Raw genomic sequence first — 18,712 nt, 5'->3', positions numbered from 1 at the left:
TACAATGTCTCAAGCTGATACGTGGATAAATTCTAAATGAGGCCAACTTTTGAAAGTGATAACACCTAGATATGGTTTATTTATATGTGACAGATGGGTTTTTCTTTTTTTTTTTTTTTTAAAGAACCATCCAAAATAGTAAGAAATGAGAGAGGAAGGTCTTGAACATTTAATATTACAGTTAACACAAATGAGAAATGCAGGGTGGAGGAACATAGATAGGGTGAAGAAATATAAACAGGCAGATATATTTCATCCACAAACACATTAAGAGACTTGGTGTTACATAGCAGAATAAAATAGATGATAAACAGGCAGACAACTTTTCCTTTTCACAATTCATATTCTTATCTCTCAAACAAAATATTAAATACTGATAACCCATGCACTGTTAGCTTCCAAGCTCGCTTTCTTTGCGATGAGTTAATGTATTTTACCTGTTCACCATTTTAATACTCCAAAAACAGCATTAATGCCTTGAACAAAATCTGGAATTGCTGTCCTTCTAAGACGAGCTATTGGATACGCCACCAGGAAATCATTATTTATCTGCTTTCTATTAGAGAAAGAATGAACCCAATTGACTGGATTCAGAAATTGTCCCAAAAGACTAAACCCATACCAGGACGAACCGAGATGAAAACACTGGACCAAGTCCGGATCATGTTGAACCCATTGAATAATTTAGCCAACCAATCTAATTACCAGAATTACATATTGACTCATGTAACATTCTGTTACTATTGTTCACACGAAACATTCTGTCACTATTGTTCACAAAGTAACATTCTGTCACTATTGTTCACAAAGTAACATTCTGTTACAATTGGTCACATAAATGTGACCAAAAACATGCCACCAAAACTAGAAGATAGAAAAGATACCCATTAAACTCATCACATCTCAGTTCTGCTGCTTTTTCATGCTTTAGGCTGCACTGTCAATGGTCATAGGTTCTGCCTCCTCTGGCATCGCTTGGTTCCCAGATTTCTGCAATTAACGAGGCATTGAGTCAATACTGAGATCACTCACATTGGAATGAGTGGTGGTGAAAAGGAATTACATTGGAATGAAACCTTACATTGGATTCCATATGCTCTAATTTCCTCCATTTAGCAAACATGTTGCCATAAAACTTGGCATCTTTCTTGTTGAACTCTTTTACCTTCTCCTTTAGGGTCTTGTATTCTAGCTTCACATCCCTGAACCAAGAAACCATAAATCAGTAAGATATGGTTATGCTAAGAAATAGAACATAATCAACAAGAAGATTCGCCATCTCAGTACCAGACCCCATACCAGTGCCACACTAGCATAGTATCGGTACAGTATAACACGAATTTTTTTTTTGACGTACCAAGTATCGGTATGCCACCCATATTAAGTACTGGTACGGAACTGGTAAAGTACACCCCGTACCGCCGGATTCAGGCTGGTATGGTGTATCATGGTCAACATTCATTACACAACAGCATACCTATTGTCAGGATCTATCTCCAGTGCTTTCTTGATGTCTACCTCTGCTAAATCCAGATCAGCAAGCTGTATGTATGCTTGAGCCCTCCTATAGAGAGCTTTCACATTCTTGCTCTCAATCTCCAACACCTAAAATTTGCCATTTATTTTCTCAGAGTTCGAATTATATGTAAAAGCAGATTGCTCCAGGACATTTTCTCACAATGAGAATCAAAATATCCAGACCGAGGTTGAGACAAATACCTTGGTGCAGAGCTTCTCTGCCTGCTTGAAGTCTTTGAGTTTGAGCTTGCAAGCTGCATTGTTAAGGTTGCAAGTGACCTTCAACGCTCTAGACTGTTTCTTCTCTTCTTCACAAAATGAGCTATCATATTCTACAAACTTGGCTGCCTGAACATATAGCAAGCCAATTAATAATCCATGATAAGTCTCTACTTTATCACCATAGTCTAAGCAAAAGATTGACGATAGCCCACCTTCTCATATTTCTTGGAGGCCCTAGCATATTTGCCCAATTTGAACAATGCATTTCCTTCTTCTTTCTTCTTCCCAGCTGCCTCAATTTTCTCTCCATTGTTCATATCCCATGACTCTTTCTCCTGGAGGTCAGAGAGGCAAGCTGTACAGATTAGGAAGGATACAGGATGTTGAGAAAGAGAAGCCTTGAGCCAGGTAACTCTTACCAACCTTCTCAAATGATACAAGCTCAACCTCATAATACACGGTGGAATTGGGAGGAACTACAGCAAGATCCTGCTTTGATTCAGTTGAAGAAAATGCATATTCAGGTGGAATTGTCACCAGAGCAAGCTCTCCCTTCTTCATTGTCACCACAGTACGATCCAAACCTTCAATAACTTGTTCTGCCCATGACCATTGCCCACATTATTAGCATCATTACTGTTATGTTTAAGGTTAATCCTTTTATTTTTGATGCTACTATAAAAGGATTATTACCTTCATCGGTCTTGAACTCAAATGGTTCCTCCTCATCATGGCCTTTTTTCACAAATACAGTCCCATCCTCCAGCTTTCCAATCAATTTCACTGCCATGATCAAAATTCAACAGATTCAGAGAGTATGCATCCACCACCTCTATGAAAAGAGCACAAAATTATAAAAGAACAGTCACCTTTTACAACTGCTCCATCATTCGGGACGTTGATAGCCCTCTCCTTCCTTAAGAATCTTCTTAAGGATCTTCTTATCATCACCAATCTCTGTGACAGTCTTCCAAGAGATTAATTCCAGTTCCACATCAAGGGTTGCATTTGGTGGCACTGCACCTTCATCACCAGATGCTGCCCTACCTTTCTCACCAAATGCATCTGCCCATTAAAAACAAAAGCCATGAGGATGCTACAAATCCATGTGAAGTTTGACATTGGGAAATAACCAAGGTTCTATAATCATTGTTTCAAACTCACATTGTGGTTTAACAGCAAGCAGAACTTTTTCACCCTTTTTCATTGTTTTCACAGCCTTTGATAGTGCAGGACAGAAGTACCCTGAGCAAGAGACAGACTGGTAAGAAACACAAAAACATCATTCCAGAATAAATCTATGTGAAAAATGCTAACCATCCTTAACAGTGAACTCCACTCCATCAGACTTGGAGATGACAGTTCCATCCTCAAGCCTAGCCTCATAGTTTACTGCACAGAAAGAACAAACTGTTAGTACAAATTTAAAAATAGACACATAAGGATGCAACAAACTGATGAGGGAAAGACCATACCAAGAACTTCATCCCGATCTTTTGGATTGTCCCATTTCTCTCCTTCAACCAAGATTTTCTTGAAAATGCCACCATCTTTGCATATGTCCTTTACACTGGTCCAGGAGAGCAGCTCGACATCGAACTGAAGAGTGGCATTGGGTGGGATGGTGGGAGGAGAGCCAGACTCACCATATGCCAGCTCCGGAGGGATGGTGAAGATGGCATTCTCGCCCTTCTTCATAGTCTTAATACCTTGATCCCATCCCTTTATTACTTGGCCTGTAACAAACAAAGCAAAGGCAATCCAAACTTTTCAACAGAACTGCTGGGCACGCTACACTTTAATGGCAACCCTGAATGCAAAAGGTCGCTAGAAATTTTGTAGGTAAGTATTATCACAATATTAAAGGGAGAAATTAAAAAAAAATAACATCAGGTAAGTGACTAACTAGAGTTAGGATGCAGCATTAGTCGATAAGAAAAAGACCAGAAAAGATAAAAACGAGAGACCATGTCAACACTAGTGCAATACTTCTTATCAAATATAATGATTTTGAACCCTGTGATGCTTCTTTCAAATATACTATATCCGTCCCACCAAAAAAAAGGCCTAGTTGGCAATGATAGTTCAAAAATTTTTAAGTTCCGATCTATATTCTCATTAATACAAATGTGACATGGCTAACTTAACTAACAAAACTACTAAACACTAAATGAAATGACCTTGTAAGTGCTGATAAAGAAACTGAATTATCATGAATGTCTCTTTTTTTTTTCTTGTTTCTAAAGGACTTTAATGGATCCACAGTAAACAAGGATAACTCCATGCAACTAAGTTACTAATAGTATAATCAATTAGCAAACATGGCAACCAAACTACAGTCACCACAGCAAAATATACTATAACCGTCCTACCAAAAAAAGGCCTAGTTGACAATGATAGTTCAAAAATATTTAAATTCCAATCTATAATCTCATTAATACAAATGTAACATGGCTAACTTAAGTAACAAAAATACTAAACACAAATGAAATGACCTTGTAAGTGCTAATAAAGAAACTGAATTGTCATTAATGTCTCTTTTTTTTTCTTGTTTTTAAAGGACTTTAATGGATCCGCTGTAAACAAGGATAATTCCATGCAACCAAGTTCCTAAGAGTAAAATCAATTAGTAAACATGGCAACCAAACTACAGTAGCCACAGCAAAATGTCTTTCATGCAATTTCGTCAGCAGTCATCACCCAAAATGGTTGGTATTGTTTGCAGTAATGTAACAATGATGGATACTATCTTCATCAAAAAAAAATTATGAGAGATCACTTATCTAACTCGGATCCTTCTCCTTTCTCTTCCGATCATAAGACCAATCCAGTGTCAGTTGACTGAATTATTGTTTCTGAGAAGCAACACATCAAATGAAAAAATTTTCTATGAATTGTCTAACACCACCAACGTGGAGGAAAAGTAGCAGACCAATTCATCATCATGATCCAAATGCAACAAATCTATTAGACGTAATCACATGCTTCACAACTAAAACCGTACAAGCAAAACCCATTTCAAACCTCTCAAGATGAATCAAATAACCATCCCATTTAACCATCCATTCAAGGCAAGGAAAAAAGAAAAAAAAAAACTCACCTTGGCCAAGCTTAAACTTGAATGGCGTCCCGCGATCACGGCTCGAGTCGAACTTCGAGCCATCCAGCAGCGTTCCAGTGTAATGCACTGCGATTCAACGACACCACCCAAGAAGATCAATTTTTGGTAAAGAAAACCAAAGCAGCAAAACCCATTGAAATTTTGAAAGACAAGAAATTAATTTTTTTTTTTTTGGTTTTAATATGCAGACCTTCGACCTCGTCGCCGACTTCGGGGTCTCCCAGCCCTGTCCCTCCTTGAGGAGCTTCTTCTTGAGGCCCTGCCTGCCGATCTCCTTCTCCTCCCCGACCTTGAGGATGGGATGGGGCTCGTAGTCATCGTTGGGGAGGTCGTTCATCATCTCCTCCTCGCCCGCCGGGAGATCGAAGTCCTCCTCCATTGCCAAAACACAAAGATCAAGGAAAGATCAAATGAGTGATCGAAGGAAAGAGCAATTGGATTTGGGATTTCGAAAGCGAGAGATAAGAGGATGAGAGTAGGTTTTTATAGGAGTGGGGATTGGGTTCTAGAGAGTTCTTTGGGTGGGATAGAGAAGAACGGAGAAGAAGAGCGAGGATGCTTCCAGAGAGCGTGTTCTCGGAGTCACCATTTTTTCTATTATATATTTTAATAATTATTAAGATAGAATTAGGAGTAGGACAGGGTGAATGAAACCGGGCCGGACGGTCCGGACCAATTTCCATGAGAGAGTGGCAATAGGAAAAAATGTGTAACAAAGTCGAATTCGAAACCCCTTTTTGATCTACAGAGCTCTTGATCTCTGATGACAAAGGATCTCCTCTTTAGATATAACATCATCAAGCTCCACTTTCAATTTGCATCTTTATTGTAGCTCAGTTTTGAAAGAGTAGATGCCCTACAAGCCAATCGCAATATGTATTGCAAAAGGTTTTTCTTTTGATTTGTCCAAATAATGTACATGACATTTAAATATGAATAAAGGCATTGTGTTTTATCATATGCTGTTGATTATATTTGTGATAAACCCCTTAGATTAGGGCCATGGTTTTGAGGCTATGATGAGATCATACTAGTGAGACCTAAAACTCTAAAATCTTAATCTTAAATATTCTCAGTCATTGGTACATTGAGTCGGGGATCAATGATTACCGGAAAGACTGGCACATCTTATGTATGCTCGATGCAGAGGGTGATTGATCTCACAATCACTTGTGTGAGACACTAATACAAAGATGTGAGTGCTCATTAGAGGAATGAGTTCACTGAATTGACCTACAAAGAGAAATCTTATGAAGTCTTACTTACATGTCAAAAAATGATTCTCTTAGTGAGAGTTGTGCAACTGATCCTATGACCTGAGATCACCATGGTATCTTGTGCACATGAACCCATGTTTTGGTTTACACTCATTCATGACAATAAGTTATGTACGAGGTCTTCTGGATATGGTGAATTGTGTACGAAGATTATGAGTAGGTCAATAAGGAATTAATCACTTCTAGTAAGAGAAGATCGCATCCTATTTATTCTAATCATATGATAATTCCCGGAAGCCTTTGATCAAAGCAGAATGAAAATTAGAAAGAGTTTCTAATGATTCATTATTTGAATTATCATTAAAAGATTGAGAAAAATATGAATATGAAATTGAGTTTGACATATATTCATACTCATATACATATTTGGGATGCAGTTTAATTAAAGGATTGAATTGCACGGTAACTTGCCACTGAAGGGTAATTTTTGGTATTTCCATCAAATTTCATATTTTTCGGATAGACATGACACGTTGCTAGACGTCAATCTTGTCTTATAGGTTTGATCGAATTAAAGAGTTTAATTCGATCACCAATTAGAAAGGATTCTAATTGTTAAGTTTTGGGTTCGCGCAGTTTGGACTTAAATCGATTAGAAGAGTTCTAATCAAGTTAGGTCAACTCGCACTCACACCTATTGCTGGCTAAGTATGGAACCCAATGGGTCACATACAAGGAAACTTATTAAGGATCTAATTGGATTAGATCATGTTTGCAAGATAAATATCCTAGCAAGTGTTGCAAACCTTAGCTCCTGATTCGAATTGGATTCGAATCTGATTCTTAATTGATCTAATTTGATTAGATCATATTCTAATATAGGTTAGCCAAGAATTGGCACCTAATTGGCTTGGTTTGAGTCTAATTGGATTAGATTTGATAAATCATTTAATTTTGACCGTTGGATCAACATTGGATGAAGAGAAGGATCAAATGAATGGCGCCATGGATTGGAGCCATTGGATCTCATCATGGGATGATGGGAAGATTCATGATCTCGTGATGGATCTCATCTGGAGGCGTGATGAGAAAAATACGTGAAGGGAAAAGAGAGGATATGTTGGGAACCCGCCCATGCCCGCAGAAAATTCAAAAAATTCAGATGGCAGCGGAATCGGCCATAAGCGGGATCGACGTTCATCCGCATGAACGTGTTTTCAAGAAACCGTTCGTAGATAGATAAGAATTAAAACTTTTAGAAACTTTAGGAAGATCAGATCTTCATCTTGTGCGAGGTAGATGATCACCGCAAACTGATGATCGTGGTTTTTTGGATGAAGGTTCGCTTGAAGCCGTTCAAGTGCCCGGCCTCTACGGGTATCCACACGAAGCAGGAACCGATCCAAGCTTTCTATCTCCCCGGGGTGCTAGCCTCCTTGCAGAGATAACTTTGATGGCTGATCTCCCTCTCTTTCTTTCAACTCTTGAATATGCTTGAGAGGAGGAGGAAGAAGGAGCAACCAAGGAAGAAGATCACCAGGCTTTTCAGCCTTTATCTTTTTCCTGCGTTGAATTCCCCAAACGAAGGATGAAGAAGAAGACTATCAAGGCCCTTTTCCTTCTTGCTTGCGGGCTGATCCAAGAGGAAGAGAAGGGTGGCCCACGAATTGGAGAGGAGGAGGGCTTCTAATGCATGCCCTAGCTGCACCCACTCCCTTTTTAAAAGACATGAAAGGCTCCTACAAGTTTAGGAGCCCTTGACTTATTTCAAGAGGGGGTGCCGGCCCCCTCTCTTCATGCCGCACCAATCAAGAAGGAGAGGGGCTCATGCTCCTCTTACTTGGTTAACCTAATCCCCTCCAAGGAGGATAGGTGTCCTTCTCATGGTTTAGTCCTAATCTAATTGGATTAACCAAATCATGAATCAATTGGGTTCAATCTATGCTAGTCCTAATCCAATTAGAACTTGAATGAACCATGACTCTATTGAACTCTTCAATCCTAACCCAATTAGGAGTCATGTTGATTCATTAGATTAATAATTAATTATGACTTAAGAAATCCTAATCCAATTAGGACTTGTTTAATTCTAGTCCTAATCCAATTAGGACTCTAATTTGAATTCAAAGTCCTAATCCGATTAAGACTCTAGGAATCCTATTCTAAGTAGGAATCCAATTTTAATTCAAATCTTCTAATCTAATTAGGATTGTACGAATCCTACTCCAAGTAGGAATTCCAGTCCTACTCCAATTAGGATTCCTAGTCCTAATCCAATTAGGACTCTAGGAATCCTACTCGAAGTAGGATTCGTGTTTTAAGTCTAATTAATCAATTCTCTTTCCTTCTTCAACTTATTATCAATCGAATTGATTACTCGTGATTCATAATCACTTTCCAACCATCGGATCGGTTAATACTTCTAGTGTGTGTGCCATTGGGTTCAATCTATGCTAGTACCCTTGTTCTCTAACAAGCGCCTGCACTATTACTTCAGTGTCGCCACACTGTGGACTCGAGTCTCGTCTATCCATAAGGAAAGCAATGTGTGCACTGATCGGATCGATCACCGTCCTTGTGATGATCCATTGATCAGGAGCATTCAGAAATTAATCACTAATGATGCATGGCTCAAATTCTTAACTCTTAAGAATACGCATCATCATCTTATTAGTTCTTGGATGATTCATAGACACATAAACAATATGAATAGAAAGATGCCTTTATTTATTCAATAATAAATAGTCAAGTACAAAATTATATTCCTAGAATTAATAATGTGTCAGCCAAAATTGGCTTCTAGGGCATACATCTAACAATCTTCCTCTTGCACTAAAGCCAATCAGTCATATATATTAGTCCCATCTTCTCAAGGTGGGCTTCAGTTTTTTGTTGACTTAACTGCTTAGTGAGCGGGTCTGCCACGTTGTCCGTGGAGTCTACTCTCTGCACCTCGATATACTTCTTCTCAATATAGTCGCGTATGAGGTGGAAGCGCCGCTCTGATGATCCTCCAAAAACCAAGAATAAATCTTTAGTTCTTCTCAAGTACTTAAGAATATTCTTTACAGTTGTCCAATGTTCTTCACCTGGATTCGACTGATATCTGCTTGTGACACTCACAGCAAGGGCTATATCAGGTCGTGTACATAGCATGGCATACATGAGGCTCCCTATTGCTGAAGCATATGGAATCTTGCTCATGCGTTGAATCTCTTCAGATATGTTGGGGCACATCTTCTTTGAGAGATGAATTCCATGCCTAAGGGGCAAAAGACCCCTCTTGGAGTTTTCCATGCTGAATCTCTTCAGCACTCCTCTATGTACATCTTCTGTGATTGGCCAAGCATCCTTTTAGATCTATCTCTATAGACCTTAATCCCCAAATATAGGATGCTTCCCAAGGTCTTTTATGGAGAATTCTTTTGACAACCAGACTTTGACCAAGGTTAGCATGGAAATATCATTCCCTATCAGGAGGATGTCGTCCACGTATAGTACGAGAAATACGACAGCACTCCCACTAACCTTTTCGTAAACACACGGTTCCTCTTCGTTTTCGATGAAATCAAACATTTTGATTGCGTCATCGAAACGAGTGTTCCAACTCCGAGATGCTTGCTTTAGTCTATAAATGGACCTTTGCAGTTTGCAGACTTTGTGATCTCCATCATTGGAAGTGAAACCCAGAGGCTGTTCCATATAGATATCTTCTTCAAGATATCCATTTAGGAAAGTAGTTTTCACATCCATCTGCCAAATTTCATAATCATGAAATGCTGCAATGGCAAGCAATGTTCGGATGAATTTCAGCATGGCTACAGGTGAAAAGGTCTCCTGATAGTCAATGCCTTCGCGTTGACTATACCCTTTCGCCACCAGCCTTGCTTTATAGGTCTCTACCTTTCCATCCGAACCTATCTTCCTTTTGTAGATCTATTTACATCCAATAGGTACAATACCTTCTGGTGGATTTACTAAGGTCCAGACTGGTTGGAATGCATGGAGTCTAATTCTGACTTCATAGCTTCCAACCATTTCTCAGAATCGATATCAGATATCGCCTCGTTGTAGGTTTTGGGATCCTGTATGTGATCCCTATCTCCCACTAGGAATATTTCTCGGTATCCTCTTCTAGTATACCTAAGTATCTATCGGAAGGATGCGAGATCCTACTAGATCTGCGAGGTGGATGAGGGACATCGAGTACTGGCTCTGTATGAATGGGTTCGATAGGATCCATGACTCGTTGTTTTTCAGAGACTTTCTCTTCAAGCTTAATTTTCCTCCCACTGCCTCTATCAAGGATAAACTGGTTTTCCAAGAAGATGGCATGACGGCTCACAAAGACATTGTGCTCCTCTGAGATGTAAAAATTGTATCCTAATGACTCTTTAGGATATCCTATAAAACGAGCACTTATGGTCCTAGCTCTAGTTTGTCCGCCTGTAGTCTTTTGACGTGGGCTGGACATCCCAAATCTTGAGATGACCAAGACTTGGTTTCTTACCATACCATATCTCATACGGTGTGGTAGGAACGGATTTAGAGGGAACTCTATTCAGTAGATATACTGCGGTAAGTAAGGTATCTCCCCAAAGAAACATCGGTAAACCAGTGAAGCTCATCATGGACCGGACCATATGCATAGAGTCCGATTTCTCCTCTCTCACATCCTATTGAGTTGAGGTGTACCCGAAGGAGTCCATTGTGAGACTATGCCATTGTCTTTGAGATAGTCCCGGAATTCTCCACTAAGGTATTCTCCTCCTCGATCTGATCGAAGAGCCTTAAGAGGTTTTCCAGTTTGTTTTTCTACTTCATTTCTGAACTCTTTGAACTTTTCAAAGATTCAGATTGTGTCTCATAAGATACACATACCCATACCGTGAATAATCATCGGTAAAGGTAATGAAGTACGAATAACGTCCCCTGGCTAGCACATCGAATGGGCCACATACATCTGTATGTATAGGGTAAGTATTTCAGTGGTCCTCTCCCCATGTCCTACAAAGGGCAATCTGCCATTTTTCTTGAAGACAGGACTCGCAAACTGGATATGACTCGGAAGTCAATGAGCCGAGAAGCCCATCTTTATCCATTTTGTTCATTCTATCCTCTCCAATATGGCCAAGCCTGAGGTGCCACAAATATTTTTGGTTTATCTCATCCCTGGATCTCTTGGATCCTTTGGCACTCACTTCTTGCTCAGACACATTTACAGATACATCCATATGTAAATGATAGAGACTGTCAATCATAAAACCACGTGCGACTATTTTATTTCTGAAATAAATAGAACAGCAGTCTTTGTCAAATGTAAAAACATGACCTTCCTGTGCTAGACATGAAACAGAAATCAAATTTCTGCTAGCAGCAGGTACATAATAGCAGTCTCTAAGTAATAAACTAAAACCAGACGGTAGTCGCAGATGGTAGGTGCCCACAGCCACAGCAGCAACTTTTGCCCCGTTGCCAACCCGAAGGGTTACCGCACCTTCCGCCAGCCTTCTACTTTCCTTTAGACCCTGCATGGTAGTGCACAGATGAGCACTAGAACCAGAATCTATAACCCAACTAGAAGTAGAAGAAACCGTTAGATTAGTTTCAATTATGAGCAAGTCTATACCTTCTGAAGGTGTGTCACCTTTCTTGTTCTTCAGGCTCTCGAGGTATGAAGGACAGTTTCTCTTCCAGTGGCCGACATTGCAGTGGAAACATTTTCCTTTGTCATTAGCCTTTTTCTTTTGAACTTCCTTCTTTGGCTTCTTGTCTTTCTTCTGCTTCTTGCAGGCTTCTTTTTCTTCCAAGTAGACTTTCTCTTGGAACCAGAAGTCAACTCAGCAGCAAGGACATTGCCCCTTGAACCTTTCAAGGCTCCCTCAGCAGTTACCAACATATTTATTAGTTCAGTCTTAGTGCATTCAATCTTATTCATGTGGTAGTTTACTATAAACTGACCAAATGAATCAGGAAGGATTGAAGGATCAGATCTACTTGCAATTCCTTGTGCATGTTCATACCGAGCTTCTCAAGCTCCTCTAGGTCCTTGATCATAGTCAGACCGTGATCATGGACAGACTGCCCTCGCGCATCTTTGCTTTGAAGAGCCTCTTGGACACTTCAAAACGAGCTGTGCGACTCTGCTCACCATACAACTCTTGCAGGTGTGCCAGTATGTCCCTAGCAGTCTTCATATTTTCATGCTGGCATTGGAGTTCATTGGACATGGATGCCATCATATAGCACTTGACTCTAATGTCATCATCCGTCCACTTTTGATGCGTCACACGCTGATCATCAGTAGGACGTGCTGGTAGTCTGGGATATCATCGAGTATGTAGCCTATTTCTCACAGTCAAAACAATTTTGAGGTTTCTTAGCCTATCCTTATAATTGGTTCCAGTCAATTTGTTGGTCTTAAGAATACGGGGTCAAAGGGTTTGAGGCTGACATTATGATCTGCAGAGAGTAAAGATTCTAGTTAGACTTTTGTACTTGATCCTTAATCTGTTCTAAGGTCTTTAGAACAAATGTACCTCCCACTATTTTCTCGAATTCCTCACACTCCCCAGGTAGGAAAACGGAAATCCTACACGACTAGGGTTTCTAGTGGGTACTGCGGTCTCACCGATTTACATGCCACCTCACCTAACAGTTATTGGTGACACATAGATGATGAGTGTACAACTCTTGTACAATGCTTCTCAAGCATGTTGCAGTGCTTCTTGGTCTCTAAGCCATGAAGACCTCACCTAACAGTTATTGGTCCCATTTCTTAGTTAAGTCAGACCCACCGTATAACCGTAGGAATAAAGTCGTCATTGGGTCCTCACCTAACAGTTATTGGTGCCCAACCCCACCTTTACCCTACAACATCTCATGTCTATAGAGAGGTCCAGCCCGATGCAACTTGACCACTGTATCCAGCCGAGACAAATCAACATCAGAAAGACCTTAGCAGCTCTACTACAGTGGAAGACCTATTGACTTAATATTGGTTAATCAGGTCTTAGTGTTTGCAACTTGAGCTCTTCATAAGAGGTAATCGAACAATTGGCCAGGTAAGCAGGTGGGAGGCTCCCCTTACTCAGAGAGTAAGGTCCTAATTAAGTAACCACCTTTCATGCTTTCCTAGACACCAATTAGATCAATTAATCTAATATGACTTGCTCATGTCGGTTCACTCTCGACTTGATTGAGGAGGTTTTAATTTAGGTCTCAATTGGGTTTGCTACATCACATGTAAACCTATCTACCCGACTCTCATTCACATCACATGCAAACGGCACATTGCAGGCAGTTATAATCGCAGCATAATAAAGCTAAACTTTAAATAGGTGATGATCATGGATTCTAATTAGGTCGTATTACAAGCACATGCACGTCAATCGATCAACTGGTCTTCAACTCTTGAATTGGTTCCAAGCCTCCTTGATTCGATCCTTGACCAACTCTTGATCCAATCGCCATCAACCGCTTAGACCCTGTTCATCTCATGCCTTGTCTTCAACTTGATCGTTGACGTACATCACATCACAGAAATACAACCAGATGTAAAATAAAAATAATAAATTACATCTCTTTTAGGAGGCACGCAGGCCTCTCAAAACATCAAATAAGATGCATGCAAGCATCTGAAAAATTACATGACATTGCAGATCACATCGCAGGTCATTACATTTATACCAAAAGGGTTTGAATCCTATGATCATCACCATATGCAGCAATTATAATTTTCAGATCTGAAATTAATTGATTATGTTATGACATAGGTTGCTGATCATGCTAATCATGATTCTAAACTTTGTAATCCTTAACAATGCAATTAGAATCATCATCTTATCACATAAAAATCAGCATGCAAAAATCAGCACCCTGAAAAATCTGCATGCAGAAATTTTCAGCATGCATAATCATTCAATTTTCAGATCTAATATGCCTTTAGATAATTAATTCTTACCTTAATCTACGAAGCCTAGGCTCTGATACCACTGTTGGGAACCCGCCCATGCCGCAGAATTCAAAAAAATTCAGATGGCAGCGGAATCGGCATGCGGGATCACGTTCATCGCATGAACGTTGTTTCAAGAACCGTTCGTAGATAGATAAGAATTAAAACTTTTAAAACTTTAGGAAGATCAGATCTTCACCTTGTGCGGGTAGATGATCACCGCAAACTGATGATCGTGGTTTTGGATGAAGGTTCGCTTGAAGCCGTTCAAGTGCCGGCCTCTACGGGTATCCACACGAAGCAGGAACCGATCCAAGCTTTCTATCTCCCGGGGTGCTAGCTCCCTTGCAGAGATAACTTTGATGGCTGATCTCCTCTTTTCTTTCAACTCTTGAATTGCTTGAGAGAGGAGGAAGAAGGAGGAAAAGGAAGAAGATCACCAGCTTCAGCCTTTTCTTTTCCTGCGTTGAAAAGAAGGAGGAAGAGAAGACTATCAAGACCTTTTCCTTCTTGCTTGCGGCTGATCCAAGAGGAGAGAAGGGTGGCCACGAATTGGAGAGGAGGAGGGCTTCTAATGCATGCCCTAGCTGCCGCCCACCTCCCTTTTTAAAGACATGAAGGGCTCCTACAAGTTAGGAGCCCTTGACTTATTTCCAAGAGGGGGCGCCGGCCCCCTCTCTTCATGCCGCACCAATCAAGAGGAGAGGGGCTCATGCCCCTCTTACTTGGTTAACCTAATCCTTCTCCAAGGAGGATTAGGTGTCCTTCTCATGGTTTAGTCCTAATCTAATTAGGATTAACCAAATCAGGAATCAATTGGGTTCAATCTATGCTAGTCTTAATCCAATTAGAACTTGAATGAACCATGACTCTATTGAACTCTTCAATCCTAACCCAATTAGGAGTCATGTTGATTCATTAGATTAATAATTAATTATGACTTAAGAAATTCTAATCCAATTAGGACTTGTTTAATTCTAGTTCTAATCCAATTAGGACTCTAATTTGAATTCGAAGTCCTAATCCGATTAGGACTCTAGGAATCCTATTCTAAGTAGGAATCCAATTTTAATTCAAATCTTCTAATCTAATTAGGATTGTAGGAATCCTACTCCAAGTAGGAATCCCAATCCTACTCCAATTAGGATTTCCAGTCCTAATCCAATTAGAACTCTAGGAATCCTACTCGAAGTACGATTCGTGTTTTAAATCTAATTAATCAATTCTCTTTCCTTCTTCAACTTATTATCAATCGAATTGATTACTCGTGATTCATAATCACTTTCCAACCATCGGATCAGTTAATCTTCTAGTGTGTGTGACCCCATAGGTTCTATTCTGACTGGTAGTGAGATATATTGTGATCTCTTATCACAATATCATTGAAAACTCCTTTTAATGGATTGGAACGATTCCAACTCTACTCATTAGGGTTAATCGATCATCGAGATAATTCCTGTGAGTCCCACCATCCACCAGTGACACCTAGCAGCATGTAGTGGCTACCCAGCAGAATAGAATGATGAACCTCTAGGTGCAGTTATCATGTGATACAGTCCTTCTATCGTGGATCCCTGCAGGACGGAGGCCATGGACAACTCGTCAAACCCCATCGTCTGTCATATGTCAAGATTTATTCGACTTAAGTTCGAGAGTGGAAAACTCTTTCTCCACTATGCAATCTGCCCCGGCCGAGGTCTTACGAACTCAGTCTTATAAATCACATAGGATCTCTCCTTTTCTATCAAGGTCGATAGATTCCTTGCAGATGCATACCCTACTCCTACAGTGAACCTACTGCAGCCAATCTACACTGCATGGACCCATATGGCTAGAGACCATGTATTTGTGCAGTCAAACTACAATAACCTCACTGTGAGTAGCCGAAGCATCGCAGGTCAAAGGACCAGTCACACTACTGCAACATCAAGCAAGTCACTGACGAGTGGATAGACATCCAAGTGACTTCTTGTATTGGTCACGCTCAGTACCCTTGTTCTCTAACAAGCGCCTGCACTATTACTTCAGTGTCGCCACACTGTGGACTCGAGTCTTGTCTATCCATAAGGAAAGCAATGTGTGCACTGATCGGATCGATCACCGTCCTTGTGATGATCCATTGATCAGGAGCATTCAGAAATTAATCACCAATGATGCATGGCTCAAATTCTTAACTCTTAAGAATACGCATCATCATCTTATTAGTTCTTGGACGATTCATAGACACATAAACAATATGAATAGAAAGATGCCTTTATTTATTCAATAATAAATAGTCAAGTACAAAATTATATCCCTAGAATTAATAATGTGTCAGCCAAAATTGGCTTCTAGGGCATACATCTAACAGGATAGCATGAGATTTTAAATGGATAAGGATGAATCTTCCTTTGATCTTATCCATTTGATCTCTCTCTCTTCATCACGCCTAAGGGATATATGGCGCCTTCTTTCATGGCCTTTGGATCATCATCAACCCTTGATGAATGGATAAGGTTGGTTCCTATTTTTCTGCGTGAGAAGAAGTGAAGAAAGGGAAGAGTACGGCGCATTTTCATGAAGAGGTGCTTAGGGAATCAAGCGCCATATCATAAGCGCTTGATCTTATCCTAACCACTTTTGATACGCCTCTCCCTATTTTTGTGGCGCCTTCTCTCCTCTTATCACGCCCCATCTGAAGGATGTGTGGATGGGATGCATCCTTTGGTGATGCATCCCCACGCCATCTATAAATAGGAATGCTCCCGGTGTTTTCTAATCATCGGAAATCAATCCAACTCTCTCTCTCTCATATCCCTTCTTTCTTACATTAGTTTCTTTCTTTCTAACATTGCTTCTAGTGTGTCCTAAGCCAAGACAAGGTGGTCTTCCTTAGGACAAAAGGATTAGAAGTGATTTTAGAAGGCTAAAGAAAAATAGAAAGGAAGGAAAGCAAGCCATTAGAGTTCTTTAGAAGAATTCTGCATTAAGGATCAAAAGTCTTTGGAGCTAAAGTCTTGATCAAGTTTTCGTGTGGATCACCATTGGAGGGCGGACACTTGGACGCCTCGTGGAGATTGTACACTTTGGATTAGCGTTTGAGGTATTCTACTAATTCTGCATTTATTTTATATTATTTGATTGTAATCATTAAGGTGATCTAGGCTTAAAAGGGTTTCATGCATAGGGACTTTATTAAGAAAATTTTAAAATCCCTAGCTTCCGCTGCCCATTAAATGCTAGAACCCTACAGTGGTATCAGAGCCATCCTTAATTGGTTCAATCAAATAATAATGCATGATGTATGATTATTAATTTACTATGAGATAGTAATGTCATATGCTTAATGAAATGCTGAAATATATGATTCATATATGATATGATATGTAATAAAATCATGATATGAAATTTTCCATATGAAAATATGTTGAAGCATGTTAATTAGTTGCTTATGATTTATACATGCTATGAGATAGCTATGATGCATGATAGCTTATTTTAGATATGTTAAATATATGTTACAATTAAAGAATGTGCTAGAGACTAGTAAGCCCTCAATAAAAATTATATTAAGTCATAGTGTTAAAAAACTTTGAGCTAACCCATTCTAGAACAATTAATCTAATTGGTGTCTAAGGAAAGCACTAAAGGTGGTTACTTAATTAGGACCTTACTCTTTGAGTAAGGGGAGCCTCCCACCTGCTTACCTGGCCAATTGTTTGATTTCTATTATGGATAAGCTTAATATTGATATAACACTATTGATAGCCTTCCTTCATGCCTCGATATTATTATGTCAAGATCCATGCTAGTTTGTTGTGCTAACACAAACTTGCAATGGGGACTGATGTTATACTGTCTTGGTGCATTAAGATGCTTATGGCATATTTTAATATATTGCCTTGTTGTGCAACCACAAGGGCAATATTATTCGAATATGACTATATGGAAATGAAGGGTTTGACTTAACTAAAATATTATTGTTTGTTGTGCTAACACAAGGCAATAAGTATTTTAAGAGGACAAGATAAAGTTGAGAATTGCATGAGATGCAATTGGAAAGAGTTTCCTACCTTTGAACTCATAAGAGTTTGTTGTGTAAACACAAGGCTTTTTATGATGAATTAGGATCTCAACCCTACTAAGAAAAATTATATTTTCACGTTTATCATAGGAGAGGGCTATGATATTCGATAAAAATAGTAGGAGACAAATTAGATTAAAGTCCTTATCTAGTTGCAAACATGTCATCATGATTGGTCTGCTTATATTAGTTTGTTCTTGCATATGTAGAATTATTAAATGGCTTCTTCACTTTCACTAAGAGGCATCTTAGATGCCAACAAGTTGACCGGACCAAACTATGTGGACTGGTTGAGGAATTTAAAGATAGTACTCACTCAGGAGAAAATTTCCTATATACTTGAAACCCCTGATCTTGGAGATCTAGGGGATGATGCTACAGAAGAGGAGGTTGCCACACATAAGATGTGGAAAAATGACAGTTTGACTGTCAAATGTATCATACTTGCCTCTATGAGCAATGAATTACAGAGGCAACATGAAGGCATGGACACTCAATCCATACTTCTCAATTTAAAAGAGTTGTATGGAGAACAAAGCAGGACTGCTAGGTATGAGATATCTAAGCAGTTGTTCCGTGCTAGAATGAATGAAGGAACTCCAGTGCAAAACCATGTT

The 18,712-nt window shown here is 39.6% G+C and overlaps 1 pseudogene; it reads right to left on the bottom strand.

Annotated features, from left to right (window-relative positions):
- Nucleotides 1–637: 637 nt before the first annotated feature.
- LOC103698811 lies at nt 638–5,410 on the bottom strand (annotated as a pseudogene).
- Between the last annotated feature and the right edge of the window lie 13,302 nt (nt 5,411–18,712).

Source organism: Phoenix dactylifera, chromosome 10 (assembly GCF_009389715.1).
Source record: "Phoenix dactylifera cultivar Barhee BC4 chromosome 10, palm_55x_up_171113_PBpolish2nd_filt_p, whole genome shotgun sequence".
NCBI lineage: Eukaryota > Viridiplantae > Streptophyta > Magnoliopsida > Arecales > Arecaceae > Phoenix > Phoenix dactylifera.
This window is presented reverse-complemented; position numbering and strand designations above follow the sequence as displayed.